The 14289-nt window shown below is 45.9% G+C and overlaps 1 protein-coding gene across 4 annotated transcripts in view; it reads right to left on the reverse strand.

Moving 5' to 3' along the window:
• Positions 1-11305: 11305 nt before the first annotated feature.
• The window catches only part of GABA-B-R3 (gamma-aminobutyric acid type B receptor subunit 3), a 207209-nt gene continuing 204225 nt past the window's right edge, over positions 11306-14289 (reverse strand). For all 4 annotated transcript variants that reach the window (XM_075882248.1, XM_037429129.2, XM_075882246.1 and 1 more), the window contains one exon: positions 11306-12333. The gene's annotated coding sequence lies outside the window, so the exon portion shown is untranslated. The remainder of the gene's footprint in view (positions 12334-14289) is intronic.

The raw sequence follows: 14289 nt of genomic DNA on the forward strand, positions 1-14289 counted from the left end.
AGTTTAGAAAGAAGAAAGGAGTAGAGGTGCACCATCTGTGCCATGAGTTGCGGTATATCTAGGCGACGTGCGCTCATTACGCCATCTCGCTGGTAATGCTAAAAACACGATAGTTCCCCCATGGACTCTGAGATGGCAGGCGCGCGACGTCTTTCTCGGCGGGCGCGCGTGTAGGGTGGTTTTCAACGAGACGGAGTTCACTTCGATGGGCGGCTAGGTCATGAGGTGGGTTGGCAACTGCAGGATGCGCAGTAGCTTTTTTGGGGCGCACGTGGGCCCTTCGGGGTGCAGGATAGCTAGTAACGAGGAAAACGACCAGGGAGACTCTTTGAGGTGGTATGGACAGATACGATTCCAAAGTGGCACCAATATCTAAGACAGGTAGAGTCCGGGGCAAAAACAGACGTAGCCACGAGAGCCAAGCTAATTCAGACGTAGGGTATATTAACATGCAGGGTGGTAGGAACAGGCTGAAGTGGGAAGAGATAGAAGAACAGTAAAGGGGTTAGAGGCCGATGGTATACGGTTTCGTAGAAACACATCTTAGGGACATGGAACAATCTCCTAACAATCCAGATTACGCGTGGGACTATTGTAATAGAACAGATGGCAGCAGAAAGGGGGGTGGTATTGGGGCACTCATTCATAAAAGTACAGACTGGCAAAGAGTCAAGCAGGAGTGCAAGGAACATTTATGGCTAAAAGGGAAAGTGGCAGGGCAAATGACACTCCTGGGTTTTGTATACTTGTGGACAGGGGCAAAATACAGGGAGGAAAACCAACAAATTGTGGAGTGTATATAAAAGGACATTGAGGAATTAAAGAGTGCGAGATAATTATACTAGGAGATATGAATGTGCACATAGAAGACAGACTGGTATACCGACCCAACAGGCAAAATGATCGTGGATATGTGTGAAAGGCATGATTTGATCATTTGCAACACTACCGAGAAGTGTGAAGCGCAAATAACATGGGAGGTAGGAAGGCTGCAGTCGATAGATTACACACTTATGTCACATAGGATGTATGATAGGCTCAGCGGAATGCACATAGATTAATGTGGCTCTAGAAGTCTAGGTAGTGATCACAAACGTATCAAGCTAAGTTTTGGAAGAGCAGTGAAAGTGGGAAGGAGACAAGAAGAGCTACTACAGGAAAATGTTTATTCAGAAAGGCAAATTGAAATAGCCACTAAACAAATTGAGAAAGTAATCACTGAGGATAATAAAACAGTGTGGACATACACGAATCTAATTAGACTGTTTGAGCTAGAGCTTGCTAAGGCATGTGACAAGTAACCTGAGAAAAGAAGACGCAAACCCAAGAGTTGGTGGGATGAGGAAGTTAAGCGAGCCATAGCTAGACGTCAGGAAGCCTCTAGGGAACACAGACATGCTAAGCAGCGGGGTTGACCGACAGATGATGTTGAAAGAAAATGGGAATTCTTTCAAAGCTGTAGAAGGGATCCATCCCTTTTGATCAATGAAAGGTTAGAAAAAAGGGGGCTCAGTGGCTGGCAGAAGTACATAAAAAGGATAGAAAGGCAGCTGCAAAATTTTGGAACCATTTAAACTCCCTAAAAAATGAGACTAGCCTAGAGCAGTGGGTTTATAACTACAGCTCAAGGTGCTAGGCTAGAAGGGGGCGAAGCTATTGAATATATAAGGACAAGGGCGACAGAAATATTGCAACAAAGAAGTGCCTTATGCACCACAATAGACAAGGATGAATCAAGTGGCGCAATGGCTCCATTTTCACAACAGGAGTGGGAAAGGGCTGAGAAGAGGGTTCCTAGTAGTACATCAACAGGCCCAGATGGCATTCTAATTATGCTGATAAAGACATTGGGTGCGAAGTCTAAACAGACTTTGAGAGAGGCAGTGAGCAGAACAATAATCGATGGTGAAGTCCCCGATGGATGGAAACTTAGCAGGATGAGCATGATCTATAGAGGAAAGGGGGACAAAGCTGACAAACAACTGCCGTCTTATGACAGTGACATCAGCGGTCTACAGTCTGGCGATGCAGATTACAAAGGAAAGACTGCAGGCATTCATAGAGGATGAGGGGGTGCCGGGGGAACTGCAGAATGGGTTTCGGAAACAAAGGAGGATGAAGGACAATCTGTTCTCTCTGACGCAGGGCATCGAAATAGCAGAAAAGGAACACAGGCCCCATTGGCTAGCATTTTTGGATATCAAGGGAGCGTACGATAGCGTGATTCAAGAGGACTTGTGGGGAATACTGGACACGCTAGGTGTGCAAAATGGAATCGCTAATCTTTTAAATGATATCTATAAAGGTAACAAGGTAGTTATAAAGTGGGAGAAACAGGTATCCAAGCCTACAGAGGTGAAACAGTGGCTTAGGCAAGGGTGTCCTCTGTCACCCTTGTTATTCATGATGTACCTACAAGAATTAAAGGCCAAATTAGAGGGAAGTGGACTTCGCTTCAACCCCTCTTTCGTCAAACAAGGAAAACTCATTAAACAGGCACTACCAGCATTGATGTACGCAGATCATATAGTGCTAATGGCCGACAACAAGGAAGATTTGCAGAAATTGATGGACGCCTGCGGTAATGAGGAAGATAGGTTAGATTTCAGATCAGTAAAGAAAAATCAGTAGTCATGATTTTTAATGACGATGAATGTAGTGAGCTTAGAATACAGGAGGTCACGCTAGAGATAACAGATAAATACAAATACCTGGGCGTATGCATAAGCAATGGGAACGAGTACCTAAGGGAACACAAAATATACGTGACAAAGAAAGGTAACAGGAATGCAGCAGTGATGAAAAATAGGGCACTGTGGAATTACAATAGGTATGATGTTGTGAGAGGATTATGGAAAGGGGTCATGGTTCCTGGTCTGACGTTCGGCAACGCGGTCTTGTTCATAAGATCAGAAGTTGAAGCAAGATTAGAAATCAAGCAACGTGGAATAGGTGGGCTTGCCTTAGGAGCTCACGGGAATACACCAAATCAGGGAGTACAAGGTGATATGGGATGGACATCATTTGAGGGCAGGGAAGCTAGCAACAAGATGAAATTGGAGAAGCGATTGAGAGAGATGGCGGGAGAGCGTTGGACTAGGAAGGTTTTCAGCTACTTGTACATGAAGAATGACGATATGAAATGGAGGAAGCGAACGTGAAAATTGACGGGTAAACACTTAGAGAACAGCAGGGGGCCAAACCAAAAAGAATTATCGGTTAAGAAGAAGGTGAAGGAAGCTGAGACCGATATGTGGAGAATTGGCATGATTAAGAAGTCCGCACTAGAGATCTATCGAACTTTTAAGCAGGAAATTGCCAAGGAAAGGATCTATGATAATACTTGGGGTAGTTTTCTACTGTTTGAAGCCAAGACGGGAGCATTTCGAACCAAGACATATTGGGCCAAATAAGAAGGATTAGACACGGTATGCAGGGCGTGTGGAGAGAAGGAGGAAACTGCCGAACACTTGATAATGTTCTGTAAAGGGCTTCACCCTATAGTTCAGGATGATGGCGCAGAGTTTTTCAAAGCACTGGGATTTAGGGACAGTGAGGGCAAAATAGACTTTAAGCAGGTAGAATTAACTAGAAGGAGGTTATCTGATTGGTGGCTAAAGTCAAGGCACGAGTGAAAATTAAACCCTTCTCTGCAAAGTACCAGTCCTTCCTCGACCTCACTATTTGAAGGGAAAAAAAATGATAAATCTAGTTTTAGATGCGGAGCATCTGATACTCGAGGCTTGTAGTGCGGCGCCGTCCGCAAGCTTCCTCCTCCTCCTTCCACCATCTGTGCATCCCTTCCTCCTCTACACACCGCGCGCGCTTCACTCCTCCACCATCTGTGCAGCCTTCCTCCTCTACACACCGCGCGCGCTTCTCCTCTTCACGAACATTCGCTAGCTGTATAATGTAGCGCGCATGCGCCGTCACGCTTCGAGAACATCGGCAGCTGACGCGCGCGCATGCGCCGTCGCGCTTCGAGAACATCGGCAGCTGACGCGCGCGCATGCGCCGTTGCGCTTCTCCCCCTTCTCGAACATTCGACAGCTGACGCGCGCATGCACCGTCACCCACCATCTGTGCCGCGCGCGCTTCTCCCCTTCGAGAACATTCTACAATTCTCCTGATTCTCCAGTGGACGCGCATGCGCCGTCGCGCTTCGAGAACATTCAACAGCTGACAGTGCATGCGCCGTCACGCTGTATATATACTCAAGGTCGGCGCTCGCTCGCTCAGTTGCCGCTCGTCGGTTGGTTTGTACGGCGCGTCGACGTCCAAGGTCGCGGTGAAATGAATGCCAACGAATCCACAAACACAATGATCGACGTCCCTTCGACCAGCGCCGCCCTTTCGCATACGTGTGTACGTGTTCACTCATTTAACACCCCCTCCTACAACCACGTTAACCAATTTGGCCATCGACCCAAGTAAGTCGCAATTTAACACCCCATTTCACAACCACGTTAACCAATTTAGCCATCGACCCAAGTAAGTCGCACTTTGACACCCCGTTAACCAATTATATGCTCCGCATCCTCCTCAGTGTTCCCCCGAGGGAAGCTGCGGGCAATCTTTTTGGTTCGCTGAGTATTACGGCTTGGTGGCGTTAGCCACCGCCCGATATAAAGGGTACAGCTATATCAATTCATCCATCCATCCATCTTTCCGGCCGTCCCAATCACCGTGCTCCGCAGCAAAACAAAAGAGTATCGCCTCGCGCGCCCGGCTACCGCGAGAGGGCGCATTGAGTAAGGGTTCCGGCGGCGGCTCAAACCATGGCCTACAGCAGAGCGTTCGGGATTCCAGCGTGCGCGTGTTTTTTTTTTTTTTTTTCGCCTACGAGCAAGATGCACTGCCAGGATCTTCTGGCTGAACTGAAGGAGAGTATTTTTTTTTACTGCATTTATTTTGGTCCAATTTGTGAAGACAACTGCTGCATTTTCCTAATAAGTAATTGTAAGGAGATATCAATTCGTCTGTGGTAGCATCACTTTTTTTCATTATGGTCCATTTTGTCTCTGTGCTAAATACCTCTATTTGAGAAATATAGAGGCATTATACTATTTCTTCTTTCCTCTGGAAGCTTGTGTGGGGAAAACTGGATGAATTATCGTCGTTAAATCGTATTGCTTTCATATCCTAACTCATAATTTTATTATTATATTGCGTACGTATATTTACGAGGTGATCAACGGAAGTGCAGTTAAAGCGCAAATTGTCACTGCTATGCAATACCGCAGTGTTTTATATCTGGTACATACAGCAAACTCTGAACGCGTGTTGCGTACTTGTTGAACAAGAAAAACGTTTCGATGTTCGTTCTTACATTGACCAACGTATCCAGTGAACACCATAAATTCACAGTGCGAATGGGTGACCATAAGTGACCAAAACGTGCCTGCAGCCGGCCCGTGGTCATCGCAGCGACGTTCAGTCTAGGCGCATGGCGACTGCCTGCACCTTCCTCACTGTATCCTACCTCTGTGGCTCGACGGGAGGATTCTCGAAACGGCGTTACATTGAAAAGTAGCGCTAGTTTCATGAAAGGAAAGAAAAAAAAGCAAACCTTTTAATCGAGTGTAACCCGTGAGCGTAGAACGTGGCACTTTTCTGACTGCTTGTTGATCGGGCTGCCATTTTTTTTTCTTCGCCGGTGCCCTCCATTTTATACAACCTGTAAACTTCGACGTACAGTAAGCTTCCAGCACATGCGGATCTCTTACAGAGGCATCGACACTATAAGTGCTCTATGGGCGGCGGAAATCTACAGCAAAAAAGTCTGTAGAGAATATATACGCCCAAGCATTGACTTTGCCTCTTGTACACCTTGGCCCGACATTCCCAAATGAGTGTGAAGTTATATAAAAGCACAAAACCATCTTTTTTTTTCCTCGCGAAATGCAAGCTTCGCCAATAACGCGGCAGCCTTTTTCACAATACGAAGCAGTGCCGTGGTGGGGAAAGAAAGCGGTCACCTCTGGAAACACGCTGTCCGTGCGATTGGGACGGCCGGAGATAAACCGCGCGCCATCTATCTCGAAGGTCATGGTTTTCCCTAGGTGGCTATTGCCAGCAGTAAGTGGTAGATCTAAATAACTTGTCGTTACGACGCTGAACGAGGTGGTCCTTCGTGGCTCAGTGGCTAACGCTTCGCACTCATCATTCAAAGGTGAGACGGTCGATTCCGCGCGCTGTAGTCTTTATCTGGACTACTTTTCTGCTTGCGTTTTCTTATATATAGTGACGTACACATATATGGTGAATGATTGGCATGCTGGCGGTGAAATCCTGCCGGGAGTGTCCATATGATTATTATCGCAATAAAATAAACTTTTTCGAAGCCGGAATTTCCCTGGTGTCTTCCAATGATGATGTTCCCGGAAGGGGTTTTTATCTCCACATTTCGAGAGACTTCACCAATGTCTTGACAGAAATCCCCTTTGTTGTGTTTCTTTACAGCGAAAGCTGTTACGTGATCAAAACTCGCATCGCGCACGATGCCTTAGTTGTCTGCCGCCGCCGGTGTCCGTAATTCGCACGAAAAAAAAAATAGTGCCAATGACACAGTGGGGCTCGAACCCGGGTCTGCTGAGTGCTTGCCCAGTATTTTACCAATGAGCCATGCTGGTTTCTTTTTCGTTAATGAATGAGATTATCACCGGTAAGTACACATAACATACTTCATCAGAAGTCAGGCAAACACACACAAGCGTCAAGAACGGGAAGCCACTCCGGAATGGGGTCAAAAGTCTCGACAACACTGCGCACTGAGCCATGCTGGTTTGTATTTCTTGCTTTGTATTTAATACAAATGCCGTTTACGTATATGCATATCGTATGACAAACATGACGTTAAATCGACAAATGTACAATGGACGTTACAAAGTAAATCTCATACAACACAATGTCTAAAGGGGTATTTAGTAGCACACTTCATGAACTCGCCATACCAGTCCGGCTTAAATTGCAGTTCGTCATAAAAGTCCCTTAGCCACACAGTCATTTGCACAAAGTGGCATCGCGAAGACTCCATCGGTTCCGTGTGCCCATCAACACTCGGCCAACGTGGACGCTTTACTGAGTAGTCAAGACACTCGCCTTTGAACCGTTACACCCCAGGTGCGAAACCTGACCCCACTAACGTACCTTTGTATTACTGTTTCCTTACAGGAATTTTATTACACATTAAACTCCATAGTATTCGATTTAATATACATATTTCCACTTCGAAATGATCTCCACGATGTGCTAGTTGCTCATACGGTAGACGGACAACTACGTAGTGACGCGACAAACCTTACTTGAATGTCTTCATGAATATGTGTGATAATAAGCTCACTTAGATGCTAAAGGCACTTACTTTGATGAAAAAAAAAAAGAACGATCTCCATTCCTTTTATTTTGTTTCTGATTTGGTGAGCCTGCTTCTCTTGCCCTCTTCCCGAGCACAGGGTAGCCAGCCGATTGAAAGACTGGCTAACGTCCGTGTCCTTTCGCTTTTTTCTTTCTCCCCAGCTCAAGCTTCTCTGATGCGATGGCTTTCCCTCAATACATGTTAAAAAACAGCTGAAAATGCTGAGGCTCTTATCACCGCTGATAAGCCTGACGTCACACTGCGCAACAAAGAATGTATTGTACTTTTATATTAGAGTCTCCCTAGCTGAAGCTTCCCCTGATGCGTTGGCTTTCTCGCAAGGAATGTCAAAAATCAGAAGAAAAAGTTGAGGCCTTATCACCCTTGATAAGCCGCAACTTTTGTCTGACGTCACACCGCACAACTAAGGCTGTATTGTACGTTTATAATAGAGTCTCCCAAGCTGAAGCTTCCTTCGGTGCGTTGGCTTCCCCGCAACGCATGTCGAAAAACAGTCGAAAAAGTTGAGGCTCTTATCACCCCTGATAAGGCTGAACTTTTGTCTGACGTCACGCCGTGCAACGAAGGATATTTTCTACGCTTATATTGGAGTCTTCCGAGCTGAAGCTTCCCCTGATTCGTTGGCTTTCCTGCAATGAATGTAAAAAAAGCAGCTGAAAAAGGTGAGGCCCTTATCACCCCTGATAAGGTGCAACTTTTGTCGGACGTCGCACCATGCAATGAAGGCTATAGTGTACGTTTATATTAGAGTCTAACGAGCTGAAGCTTCCCTGATGCGATGACTTTCCCGCAACACAAGTTTAAAAACAGCTGAAAATGTTGAGGCTCTTATCACCGCTGATAAGATGCAACTTTTGTCTGACGTCACACCGTGCAATGAAGGCTATAGCGTACGTATATATTAGAGTCTGCCGAGCTGAAGCTTCCCTGATGCGATGGCTTTCCCGCAATGCGTGTTAAAAAACAGCTGAAAATGTTGAGGCTCTTATCACCCTTGATAAGCCGCAACTTTTGTCTGACGTCACACCGCGCAACAAAGGCTGTATTGTACGTTTATATTAGAGTCGCCCAAGGTGAAGCTTCCCCCGGTGCGTTGGCTTCCCCGCAACGCATGTCGAAAAGCAGTCGAAAAAGTTTAGGCTCTTATCACCCCTGATAAGGCTGAACTTTTGTCTGACGCCGCGCTGTGCAACGAAGGATATACTGTACGCTTATATTGGAGTCTTCCGAGCTGAAGCTTCCTCTGATCCGTTGGCTTTCCTGCAATGCATGTAAAAAAAGCAGCTGGAAAAGGTGAGGCCCTTATCACCCCTGATAAGGTGCAACTTTTGTCGGACGTCGCACCGTGCAATGAAGGCTATAGTGTACGTTTATATTAGAGTCTACCGAGCTGAAGCTTCCCTGATGCGATGACTTTCCCGCAGTACATGTTAAAAAACAGCTGAAAATGTTGAGGCTCTTATCACCGCTGATAAGGTTGAGCTTTTGGCTGACGTCACACCGCGCAACAAAGAATGTATTGTACTTTTATATTACTCTCCCGAAGTGAAGCTTTCCCCGATGCGTTGGCTTTCCCCCAATGCTTGTCAAAAAGCAGCCGAAAATGTTGAGGGCCTTATCACCCCTGATAAGGCTCAATTTTTGTATGACGTCACACCTTGAAGTGGTGGGCATCTTTTCGTTTCGCATATGTCGGAAACGGCTAAAAATATGATGACGTCAGACTAAAGTTGAGCCTTATCAGGGGTGATAGGGGCCTGAACTTTTTTCGACTGCTTTTTTGACAAGAATTGCTGGAAAGCTAACACATCCGGGGAAGCTTCATCTGTGTAGGCTTTAAAATAAACGCACAGTATATCCGCGTTGCAAGTTGTTGTGTCAGACAAAAGTTGAGCCTTATTAGGGGCGATAAAAGCCCCAACTTTTCCGACTGCTTTTCGACATGCATTGCGAGAAAGCAAACACATCAGGGGAAGCTTCAGCTTGGGATGCTCCAATATAAACGCACAGTATATCCTTCGTTGCAAGTTGTGACGTCAGACAAAACTTGATCCTTATCGAGGGTGATAAGAGCCCCGACTTTTTCACTGCTTTTCGACATGCATTGCGGAAAGCAAACGCATCAGGGAAGCTTAAGCTCGGGAGGCTCCAACGCGCACAGGAGGTCCGTCTTAGCACGGTGTGACGTCATACTAAAGTTGAGTGCTATCACAGAGTTTGTTACAATAAATTTCACGTTTATTAATCACCTCCGGCCTGCAGTTTGTAACCTTGGTACATCAGCATATTTACTTGCACTGTATTACCCGTTTTCTTACTAATAAAGATTGATTGATGACTTCATTTGGGAGACTGTGAGCAGAGCTTCTATATATGTCGGTGACATAGAAGCTGACTCGATGATTAAAGGTGTCTGTCCATCCATCCATCTCTCTGACACGTAATACAAATCGCACTGAACAAACATATATAGAAAACAAATTAAAACTAGGAGGCTGCGTTAAATTTCGAAGCTACTGGTTCACGCTCCAAAGGCGAGTGCCTTAACCACCGGGCTAAAGTGCACAGGATCACTATCTATGAACCTCGTGAATGCTACATGAAGAAATTCACGTATCAATTAAAAAAATGCAAGGCTGCATTCAGTTTCAAACCTAAGGCCCCACGCTCCAAAGGCGAGAGGCTTACCCATTGTGGCGAGAGGCTTACCCATTACCCAACACCAAGGCTTGCACGACGTGTATCTCTTACCCTTATTAATGCGCTAAAGATAAATAGAAGTATAAAATAAAGGAAAACTTTGAGGCTTTGCTGAGTTTCGAACCCATGGTGCCGCACTCTAATGTCGAGTGTCTCAGCCTCTGGACTAAAAAGGCACACTTGCAGAAGTTAGGCCGACCTTCTTTTAGTGAAGATATTTACCATGCGAGTCATTTTTCTGCCATGAATTTCTGGTTCAATAGGGTAGCCCAATCACTGAAGTCCTAGCTTGATTAACCTCTCTGCCTCTCTCCTTCGTTTATCTATTTCTCTCTCTCTCCCGCATTAAGAAAACAATAAGAGTTCGTAGTCGAAATTGTTCTAGTTAGAAAAATTTGTCCTGGTCCGGGAACCAGGACGAATTTCTCTTAAACTCGTAGATCTTTGTTCCGAGAAATCCTTGCAGATTTCCTCGTAGGTTCGTCCAACAAATGTGTGGCTGTCATTTCTCTCTTTCATAAGCCTTCGCTACCTTACGGTATTCCGCGGAACTCACTCACTGTAACAAGGCTTACCGATAACCGCACCGATTAAGAAAGCAGCACCTTTAACTAGCTTTGTAGCGCACTGTTCCATGTGAACATTTTGCAATAAAGTTTCAAATGGCCAAGCCACCGCTAAATAGAATGCTTCAAATCGTAGTCGTGTGTTACCTGTGTAATTAGTACCCGGAGTTAGGCACATTAGAAACATCTTCCTTTTCTGGCACAGAATTGCTCTTCGCGGAATTTGCGCAAACAAACGACCCTATAATGGCACAGGTGTACAAGAATGACGACAACAGCAACAAACATGTCATTTTGAGCAGAAGAAAGTGAACAACTTTAATACATTAGGCCATGAAACAATAACATCGCGACCTCATGTAATCTTGATCTTGACACAAATATCCAGTTCTTCATTTTACGAGCACACTTTCTGTGGGTTTTCCTCTTATACAGCATAAAATATCATTGCGACATTTCTTTTATTATAAAACCGTTGCAACGTACACCTTATGGCGGGCACAGAATCATAGCTCAGTTTAGTTTGCTGCATATCTCCATTTGCTTGTGGAATTTATGACACGAACAAAGCCTTCACGATTATCGTTAAGACCACCGTGAATAAAACATAACGTCATTCAAGCACACCGTTCAAACTTACACAATAACGTGACTCGGACTATTGCTTGGTTTTAACTTTATTTACCTTAGCCACAAGTAGAGTGATGTTTTGGTATAATCCGTGGTATCAAAGCTCACATAATGTCGCCAACATGGCGGCGTCGACTAGACTTGTCGAGTATGGCATGGTGCGTCTACAGAGTCTTATCTCTATCACTTCCAACTACGTGTCAGTCAAAGCCCGCATCAGATGACGTGTTTCCGAGGTCTCACAGTATGGGCATCGGCTGACGCTTTGCAAAGAAGACGACGCAGAAACGAGGTAAATCAGCCACTTGTTTTACCTGTTCTACGAGTACTGTACAAGCAGCTTCTAACGGGCTCCAGTCCGACTGCAAGTGATCTCTACCCCTGTCAGCACCGTGCTTCGTCACAGTGCTCCTTAGTTAATATTTTTCTGAGGCCTGCGATTCAAAATATGTGTGTGTACGCATTCAGGGAATGCGCAACAATGGGATAGAGTTTGTCTTAACGATGCTTGTGAAGCGGCTGTATGACATGGTCCCACGTCAGTCTGTGGACAGGGAAATAGTGGAGCACAACTGACATCGTTGTATAGAAGCAGAACTCGATGTCAAAACCCAGGATGCCTAAATAACAAAACCAGCCCTCTACGACAAGCTCATCACGTGGTTTACCGTGAACCACGCTGGAAGAGATGGACGTTAGTTCCTTGAAACGTTTTCTGCTGGGCTCGGTCATTACCGAAGCGTGACTTCGAGTTCTGTGCGGTAACGTGCACACAATTCGGAGCGAATACAGGCTAGATGCGATGTCTCCTCATGAGTGACCATAGATGCTGTATTCTTCTCTGTTCGACGCGAGAAACGGCTCGCGAGAGATCTGCGTAAACAAGAGTGCGAACGGGTGTTTCAAGGCAAGGGCCGCGGCATGCTCCACCAAGTCCAGCGCCCGCTTCCAGCAAGCTCATGATGACCGTCATGGCCGCCTCGTCGTTTCCTTCACTATTGCTCAGACTTCTGGCAGCCAGGATGTCCCGACTCGCGAAGCTGTTCACCAGGTCCAGATCTAAGATGAAGAAGCATGACGTAAAATTACAGGCAATATCTCTTACTGAGGTAAGTATACGCGAGTGGATAACAGTCTTATTTGAGCAAAAACAAAAATAGTTGGTACACTTGTTTCAGTATTTGCTGCATATTTCTTGTGCTGTTAGAATCGTTCGTGACCCTTAACAAGCCTGTTGGGTTCCAGGACGTAAGTAATGCTTCGTTCAAAAGAATAAGAATTGGAAGAAAACTGTTACCTCTGTCTTAGAAGTGAAACAAGTAGTCACTGTGAGAGCTGTAGACAATGTGGTATTACACGTCGTGTAGAAAGTCTCTGTTCGTCATCTTTTTTTTCAGCCATTACTACTACTAATAATAATACTTCTCGGGATTTAACGTCCCAAAACCACCATATGATTATGAGAAACACCTTAGTGATGAGGTCCAGAATTTTCGACCAGCTGGGGTTCTTTAACGTGAACCAAAATCTAAGCACACGGGCCTCAAGCATTGTCACCTCCATCCAAAATGCGCAGCCGCCACGCTCTGCGTTCTGCTCTATTATTGCCCCACATCGCACGGTGATTCCCACGAACTTTACGCACGCAGCAAGACCGTCGTTACCATTGTGGTGTCTACATCAACTGGAAGCCCTGATAACCATCCCCGGAATGCAAAAGAAGAAAAATTTGTCAAATTTGGCCCTAAAACGAACAACATTACTGTTTCTGCATGAAAAACACAATGGACGCATTAACATTTACATGGATGGGTCGGTCACTTCAACAAGTTCAACAGGCGCAGTGGTAATTCCGGAGAAATTCATCACGATAAAGTTCAGGACCTCGCATCTGACATCATCCACGGTGGCAGAACTCGCCGCCATTCGTGCCGCTCTGGAGCTCCTAGTTGAAGAACCGCAGCAGACATGGTCAATCTTCTCCGACTCCAAAGCAGCCCTCCAAGGCATTGCCTCGCCATATCGTCATGGACCAAACGAACAGCTAATTGCTGAAATACGACTGCTTCATCACCGGGCTATAGAGAAACAACATGACATAGCGTATCAGTGGATATCAGGCCACTGCAGCATTGATGAAAACGGCCGTGCAGATGAAGCAGCCCGATCTGCTCATGATGATGCCCCTTGTGCAGCTACACCATTATCAAGAACGGGCGCCGCTGCAAGGCTTCGATTACTTGCACGAGAACTGACACTCGCTCAGTGGAATTCACCGGCATTCATCAACGTCCGCCTTCAAAATTTTGGACCCACACTTACAGCTTCGTCTTCCATCAGGAATAACCAGAGCTGAGGAGACACTTTTGTGCCGTCTGTGGATCGCGGTGGCCTTTACGAATGCTTATTCGTTTCGAATCGGAATGGCCAATAGCCCGACATGTGACCAACTGTGGCTGCACTGCACATAGACTTTCTCCCATCTTCTCTGCGAGTGTCCTCGCTTCAGTGTGCCAAGAAAAAAAACTGTTGAAAGTTTTAGATAGACTAGACAATCGCCAATTGTCGGAAGAAAGGGTATTAGGACACTGGCCGAGACCGTCCTCTGCACGCAAGGCATTGAGAGCGTTGTTGCGCTTTCTGCGGGCAAGTGGTCTTAGAGACAGACTGTAAGCAGCGTCATGGATCGTCTGATGACCTTCTCTCCCTTCTTTTTTTCAACGTCTCTTTTCTCTCATCCTTTATCCCCCCTTACCCCCTTCCCCAGTACAGGGTAGCCAGCCGGTCTGAGAACTGGCTATAACCTCCCCGTCCTTCCTCTTTCATTCCTCCTTGGTCCCTTCATGACGTGCTCGCCGCCGTTGCGCTAGCTCCACATGCACCAAATTTGGTATCACGGGAAGTGAATAGACGACGAAGTTAAATGACACGTCCAAACCTGATAATCATTATACGCGTTTCACGTAAAACATGACTACATGCTATGCGCGCAGCGTTATCGTGGTCGGTTCACTA

The sequence above is a fragment of the Rhipicephalus microplus genome, chromosome 2 (assembly GCF_043290135.1).
Source record: "Rhipicephalus microplus isolate Deutch F79 chromosome 2, USDA_Rmic, whole genome shotgun sequence".
NCBI classification, from domain to species: domain Eukaryota; kingdom Metazoa; phylum Arthropoda; class Arachnida; order Ixodida; family Ixodidae; genus Rhipicephalus; species Rhipicephalus microplus.